Genomic DNA, 8,144 nt, shown 5'->3' on the forward strand with positions numbered 1-8,144 from the left:
TATATATATATATATAATAATTCTATCGATAAAAAATTTGTGGAAATTATTTTTCTACTTGTTAAATACACTTATATGGAAAAATTGATTGATCTTACTGAAGTGTTTAAACATTTAGGTAGATACAGATTTTAAAATAATTTTACTGAACTATCAAAATAATTATTAAGATATTAAAATTTCTAAAATGTCAAAACTTGTTGCAACGTTATTCATCATGCATGAGTTTCTTACATAATTATTTTGATAATCCAACAAAATTATTTTCAAATCTGTATCTACATATAAATTTATAGATAATTCAGCAAAATCATTCTTTCCCTGCATAAAACTTAAAATCTCTCAGGATACTATTCTAAATATGACGGATCAAACGCTTAAGATAGAATAAGATAGATATATGCATCTATCTCATTCTATCTTAAGCACTGTCCTGTATGGCAGAACAATCAAAAGTTATTTAAACAGTGTTCGATATCTTACTTGAGGATCTCTCTAAAATCTCTAAAATATTAATTATGTGGCTCTTTACAATAAGAAAATTTGACAACCCTTGGTTTAAGCAAACAATTTTAGCAAATTGTCAGTGACTCGACCTCTCGCTCAAGAAAATCGCTTCAATAATATCGTACATCCGATCGACATTTCAATTCGATTTATTCGTACGTGTTTGAAGATTGAAAATAACATTTGTAACTTTGAAATACTCAGTATCTACACGCGAACTTATCCTCGAATTTTATCTGAGAGGAGAGATCAAATTTTGTAGCGTTCGCAATAAGACTACTTAGAAAGGACGCACGAGTCGAATTTTAATCGCAAATCAAGAAATGGATCGATGAATGTCCAGCTTTTCTTATCGCCAAATAACGTGGACGTTGATTAAACGCGGTTCGCGATTTGCATACAGGTCTAGTATTGTTGCCAAAATCGATAGTTGAACAACCCTGCCCCAAAAAATCATCCTGCGGGTCACGTTAGTGTTCCTTTTATGTATAAAGCATGTACAGCGTGTTACCGAGGAGAAAGAAAAATAACAGTGCGAGTTGAGAGAGACCATGACCGATGAATATTAATTATTCTCGACATTGTGGGATTTATCCACTATAATCGACGACGACAGCAAACAGATTGAAACATCGTCAACATCGTCGCAAGGGATTGTTCGATTATACCGTGTAATGCGATTTAGCAGCATTGTCTATCAGTCTGCAACACGAGTTGTGTGAGTATAAAACCGAAAATGCTGAAACCCTTTAAATAAATTCGAGAAAAAGTGCTAGATAAATATTACACATTAATGATTGCAAAGTGTACACGATACACAAAAAGACGAATCTTTAACAATTTTTGTTTTACTACTATAATTATAAAAGTAGGGCTCTTAATCATAATTATTTATTATGCAATTATAGTTATAAATAATACTCAAGTAAGAATCAGTGTAGTTTCATAGTATACAGTGATTAACAGGCAATTGGAGTTTAAGTGCTGGATGTAGTTTGCTAATAATCTTTTAATATTCTATTAGTGTAAACTGTAAATCATACAAACTTTAGGACGTTTCGGCTATTACTTTTAAGCCATCTCAGCAATAATTACATATATATTTTTTATCTCCTACTAAAGTTTACATACTTAAAGAATCTCAGGTGCACATTAATCCTTTTCTGTCGTTAAAGTATTATTTGAGTTGTTAACCTTCTTTACAATCCATTGGAATCGCAACGTATCCGGAAGCACAATAATCGGCCAATGAAGCTTCATTACTTATTGGTAACGATATTATGTTGTCTAAATGTTAATTAAACCAGAGAGAGTATGTTAAAATTATTATTAAATCATTCTCGCACTTGACCAAAAATTATGCTCACCAAACGGCTCCGTGAACTCATTCGCAAGAAACATTATATCTTGTAATACTTAAAAAAATGTAATAACCTCTGTTAAAGTCATGCATATACGAGTTAGCTATGTATATAATTTTAATAAATATAAATATAAATTTTTTCCATATTTTATACTTAATATATGTCAAGACGAAAAAATTATGTCTTTATAATGTTATAGTCAAATATATAGTTATAAATATTAAAAACTTTTCTCTTAGTATAGACAAAAGATAAGAAGAAGTTTTCTATAATGCAGTGATTAGTGATATTAATTTTTACAGTTCTAATGTACTAATAAAAATATATGGCTGTCCTCAAAAATGATTAAAAATAATAGTTATTTCGGGATTAATTATATATATTTTTATATAGAATTATAAACATGATCATTACTAACATTATAACAATACCTAATAACTATAGATAAAAATAGTTTCTAGCCCTAATTCTATCATGCAATTATAATCACGAATAGCAAAAACTTTTCTGTTAGTGTAACCAAAATTGATATTTAATAATGAGAGAGAGAGAGAAAGTTACATAATCTCCTGTCTTGAAATTTTTTGATAAGGATTTCTATCTAGGATAAATGTGTAAGATTTGAATTGCATGGTGAATAAGCAGAATAGGTGCAAGCAAGAATATGATTACTCCACCAATCTCCCCAAATTTGGAATGATCGAGTTTACACATATACACAAGCACACGCGCACGCGCGCGCGCGTACTACATTCCTGTAACGGTGCACAATCGAGCTCTTACCGAAAACAGTCGCGGTATCCAGATCATTCAGATCGAGGGGCCTTATCTCACACAAAGGTCCTTATCCGGTATTACTCCCGCATGTCCATTACCTTCTCACACACCCGACCCTTTTACCCGATCCGTTTCTGTAACTCCTTCCCGGAGCGAAACACCACAAGGAAAGACCGCGGAAGGACTGTCGGCTTGCGCGATGCTCGAGGAAAGCAAAGGAAAGAACCTCGCACTGTTTCGTATGTGGATCGCGGTCCACGCGCCGATGGCCATGTTAACCGCCTCGAGCTCGACCGACGTGTAACGTACGGTCGCCATGCGCCGACGTTGCACAACCCAAGGAAACGCGCTCGAGGCGAACGGCCGGTGCATCAATACCTCAGTATTGGAATGCGCTTTTTGTATAATTGCGAGCAATCAGTGGCCAAGGACGGATTACGGTACATTCTATATACTCCAGATTATTGATACAAGAAAAACAAACATCTGTTACAAGAAAAATCGATACAAGAAACGAAATTTTGAAAAATCGATGTATAGATAGTATAATACAAGAAAGAAAAATTATATAAAATAAAAAAATTGTAATTACGTAAAAAAAATCATGCAAGATAAATTGTTAATATAAACAGGATTGACACAAATTCGTCATCTTAAAATTTCATAACTTTTCCCTGCGTTCCAGATATAGGTTCATGATTTTGTCTGACAATTTCAGCAACATTAAAATTTTTAAAAACAATAAAATGTAATCTTCTTAACGGACTCTCTTCTTTAAAAAAACGATGATGTTCTCTCGATCGCACAAGGAGGAATTTATATTTTGTATGCTGAGGATGACTCCAAAGAAGAATCGAAACGTTCAGAATTAATGTTTTAATTTACCAATAAACGGATTTTATCTCAACAACAACCGAGTCGACTTGCCTGTTTTTGGGAACACCTTACATCGTTTTTATTAAAATTTTTTTTGTATTTTCATCCTAATTTGGAAATCGTCAAATAATTTTATTGAGAAAGCAATTTAACATCGCAATGTAAATTACTGTTGATATTGCTGACATCATTTGCATTTAATTGTTAAACTAGTAGTATTCTAAAACTGTGTAAATGTGACTTAAGTAGACGTATTAAACTCCTTTTTATTTTATTTTCTAAAAGATTCTACAGAATTCCCTAACTTTCTTGATTTCCCTAACCATTTTCAATTTTTATAATATTAACTTTCCTGATTTTCTTAGTTTTCAGTTTTGTGGCAACCCTGAAATATATCAGAGCATTGCAAATTTATAGAACTGTTGTTGAATGTACTGAAAGAAAAATATAATTGTAGTTACCATAATTTAACTATAATTTATAATAATATTTTCGATGCCAACTTGTAATATTTTTTAACACTAAACGTACCATGACCCGGTCAAATGATCGGTTGTAAACTTTTGATTAGAAAATTCGCATGAAATGTTATCGCTTTTTCACATTTGACTTTATGACTTTTTATATTAAATGTATATTTACAATTAATTTTACATCATTTATTTACATTTTTATTTGTTAAATCTGATAAACACGTGTAGCTTAGCGTTATTTATCGCGACATGTCATTTGACCGGTTACAATACAAATAGGTATATACGAGTATTACATCTCGGTACGTTTAGTGTTAATAGAAGTATGAAATAATTATTACTACTAACATTAAAGTAGTAACTATAAAAATGTAGCTTTTCAAAATAATTATAGTGCAATGCAATTATATATATGTAGTCATAAATACCAAACACTTTTCTCTCAGTGTAATGTTACATTACTTAACACATGACCTTGGTGTGTACACGAGAAACAAAAGAGGGCTATTGGTTTAGATATCCCAGACAGCAAGTGACTCATTTTTTTTCCTCGGGGCAAAGTATTACCGCATCGCGATATCATACGGACTACGTGGGTTGCTATCCCACTTGGGTTAACTGTACCGCAACGTACTTATATAATCATCATTTTCGTCCGTAATTAACGCAGCAAATTACGATGGACTTCGTTAAACGTGCGCGCGGGCGCGTTGGCATTAAAAATTTCCAGCTGATGATTTCCGCGCATCGACAGACCGTTTTTTCTTAACATCAGCCATGCTCGCAGAGGAGAAAAATCACGGTGATCGAGTCCATGGACGATCATATCTCGCACATCATTAATCGTCGGATACTGATCGGCCTGAATTCCTCGTGATGGCCGATTTGGCCATGGAAGGCCGACTTAGAGAGCAAAGAAGTTACCGTTTCGATAAATCCATTCCCCAACGCGGAAAAGGCGGGCTTCGAGTCGCCACGGTCACGATCATTCTATCAGGATTAGCTACACGGTGCGGCGAGTTTCTTACCTCGCCTCGTGCGGTCTCGTCGATTTCATGCGTGGAAATAATTAACGAGCAATACGTAATTAACGGTATTACATAACTACATTCGTATTACACAACCGTTCGTTCATCAGCAGTACATACTAAAAAAAAATCTTAAACTATAATACATTTTGAAGCGAAAACTGAGCGATGAGACAGTAATGTCAGATTAATGGAAACAAAATTTTATCGATTTTTAATAAACTTTTCGAGTTTTAATGCAACGTTATTGCGATGGTGTCGCTGCAAAATTGATATTATGCACTATTAAATTCATAATATCGAATTATATCCAATTTGAGTTACTCTTATTATCATTTGTACACAGATCGCTGCTGCTGGTACTCAATATATCATTAATTTAACTTTTAATACGTCATTAAAACAATGGCGTTAAATAACAAATCAGTTCAAGAAATGTGTTAAATTTTACTCAAATTTAGTTTATTAATAATTAAGTATATACGTTAATGTAGGATATCATTATAAGGAATACTAGGAAGTAGGTATTCGACGTTGGAATCGAAAACCACAAAACTTCTTAACTGAACTCTTTACTGTAACTCAAGGTACGCTCACGACGTGATACTCTCGGCTCCTCGCTTGAGATTAAGACTGACAGCCTCGCTGTTCTAGGCCTCCCTACTACAACGTAAACTATTCTGCTAACACAGATTTACAACGCAGATTTATAAAATGGAGATTATCTCCAAACATAATAAGTTTCACTTTTACACCTGCAAATCTATTAATGAAGAGCGACAGTAAGGGGCTCACCTTTCGTCGTAAAAGTAACCGTACCTATAGCATTTGATTCATGCGGCTAATTACAGAGGAGCATGGTAACTCTCATGAGAAACGCCTACACGCGTCTCGCAATAAGTAGAAGTCATTCCCAAGTCGTCGTGGGTATCGCCGGCGATAAACTCATCCAACGATCGTGACTGCGAGAGAGCGCATCTCGTTCCATGAAACTCGTTAAAGCCACTTTGCGTTTAGACGCGAGGTATCTCTCGCACCCGACGTTACTAAATGTGAAAGTGATTATTCACGCTGATCGTTGATACTCTTTGAGGCACAAACAAAGACCAGTATCGATTCACGTAAGCGTTCACTCGGATTTTTCGTTGCACTCGCTGCGATCGAGGAAGATTGTGGTTGGTGTAGATTGAACGAACTCGTACTCCGCATAAATATAATGTATAAAACGTTCGAGCAAAGAAGACAATGCATTGAATTTTAAGTGCACGTCTACAATAGATATGCGACTTCTGGTACACTCCATATATAAACTCGAAATGGAATTAATCTGTTGAATGAAGTATATCCGTTGTAACATTTAATATTACAGAAAAGACAAAACAGTGATAAAAGGTCTCTGTGAAGTTAGCACCTCAACTTTAAAAATCAGAAATTTTAATAACAGTACTGCTTGCACCCGCAATAGTTCTAGAGTTCCTGATAGGTTTCCTCGCGTCGAAACCTGCATATTTGTTCGGTACTATTGTAGTACTGTCGGAAAAAGTCGAAAAGTCGGCCAGTACTGGCTTTAGGAGTACTTTACTCTTGACGTGCGGTTCCAGTGCGCGGATCGAAAAATTGTTTAAACATATTAAAAAGATGGGTAGTGTCACTAAAACCGATCAGGAACTGTAGTACTCTTCAAGTACTACAAAATGGCGCAAAAAAAAAATAATTTTTTTGAAAGTTGAGGTGCGAGCTCTTTTTTTAAAAATTTATTTAAAAATATTTAATGGCTGGTACTAATTGTTATAATCGATCAGGAACTCTAGAACTATTGCGGGTGCAAGCAGTACTGTTATTAAAATTTCCGATTTTTAAAGTTGAGGTGCTAACTTCACAGAGACTGATAAAAGGCTGTAAATGTAAAGTATTATAATTTAACAAATCATTCGGCTAGGTTAGATATATTTTATACTTCTATATTCATAATACGTAATAATTATAAAATCTGATTATATTTTATATAAATATAAAATATTTATAACATAAATATTAATAATATAATATGCATATGTAATTATAAAATATTCGTTGATTGGAATATTGTACCATAATATTTCTGCAAACATTTGCCGATATTGTAAAAGATTATATTCCACGTAATTCAATTTTTTATTTAAGAGCAAACAATTTTTAGATCAAATATAAATTTTATGGATAATTAAATTTGTCGAGATTAAAAATAAAAACGAAAATCAATGATCCAAGTAAATTAGATTTGAAAGTAATTCCGAGTAAACGATGGGTTATGTATTAGGGGATAACGAGATACAGGGTGCATGTGTAACAAAATTGCTCGGTGTTACTCGTAAAGGGAATGGGAGGCGTGTGCTCCAACTTTGCAACGAGGTCGCCGGGACAGTGTCACTGTGAAACCTCAATCCAACCAATTCTGTAATGTAATAATGGACTGAGCGACAAAATAAGTTACTCTAAATACGGTTTGATTCAATTTAAGAAAGTGGTATTAATTGCAGCAGTAATTAATGTCGTAAATATACACTTTTGAAATAAATTATTTTGAAGTATTATACACTCTATATATGGCGTATATAGTTATAAGAAATATTTAAATGAATAAAAGATGAAAATAGGTATATATGTATAGCAATCAATTATTGAAATACAAATTGGAGAGAATAAAAGACTTATGTGAACCTGGCACCCGACTTCAAGAAAAAAAATTCTTTTTTTTTTATTGGATAGAGCTAGGTTTGTACCCGATTGTACCACCGTTCTCTTCGTTTGTACCTCAAGGGGTTGAGAGAAAAAAAAATTTTTTTAAAAGTTAGCACCCCACTTTGAGATATTCAAATTTTCCAAACGCCATTAGATTCAGAATCGTTTGTACTCGTTTGTACCGCAGTTCGTTTCGTTTGTACCCTCAAGGGGGTGGTTGTACCGAATTTTTAAAACAGGGGTGAGCGCTAACTTCGCCAATTTTGAAGATATCTTCAATCTGCAAACGGGTGCTGTTTCTGCATCGCCCGTGGACGTTTGTACCACCGTCGGTTTCGTTTGTACCCTCAAGGGGGTGGTTGTACCGAATTTTTAAAACAGGGGTGAGCGCTAACTTC

At 33.9% G+C, this 8,144-nt stretch overlaps 1 protein-coding gene across 9 annotated transcripts in view; it reads right to left on the reverse strand.

Moving 5' to 3' along the window:
- Patronin (calmodulin-regulated spectrin-associated protein patronin) overlaps positions 1–8,144 on the reverse strand; it is a 75,132-nt gene that overhangs the window by 36,647 nt on the left and 30,341 nt on the right. The gene's annotated exons all lie outside the window — the stretch shown is intronic.

This window comes from Cyphomyrmex costatus, unplaced genomic scaffold (genome assembly GCF_001594065.2).
Source record: "Cyphomyrmex costatus isolate MS0001 unplaced genomic scaffold, Ccosl1.0 scaffold702, whole genome shotgun sequence".
Taxonomy (NCBI): Eukaryota; Metazoa; Arthropoda; class Insecta; order Hymenoptera; family Formicidae; genus Cyphomyrmex; species Cyphomyrmex costatus.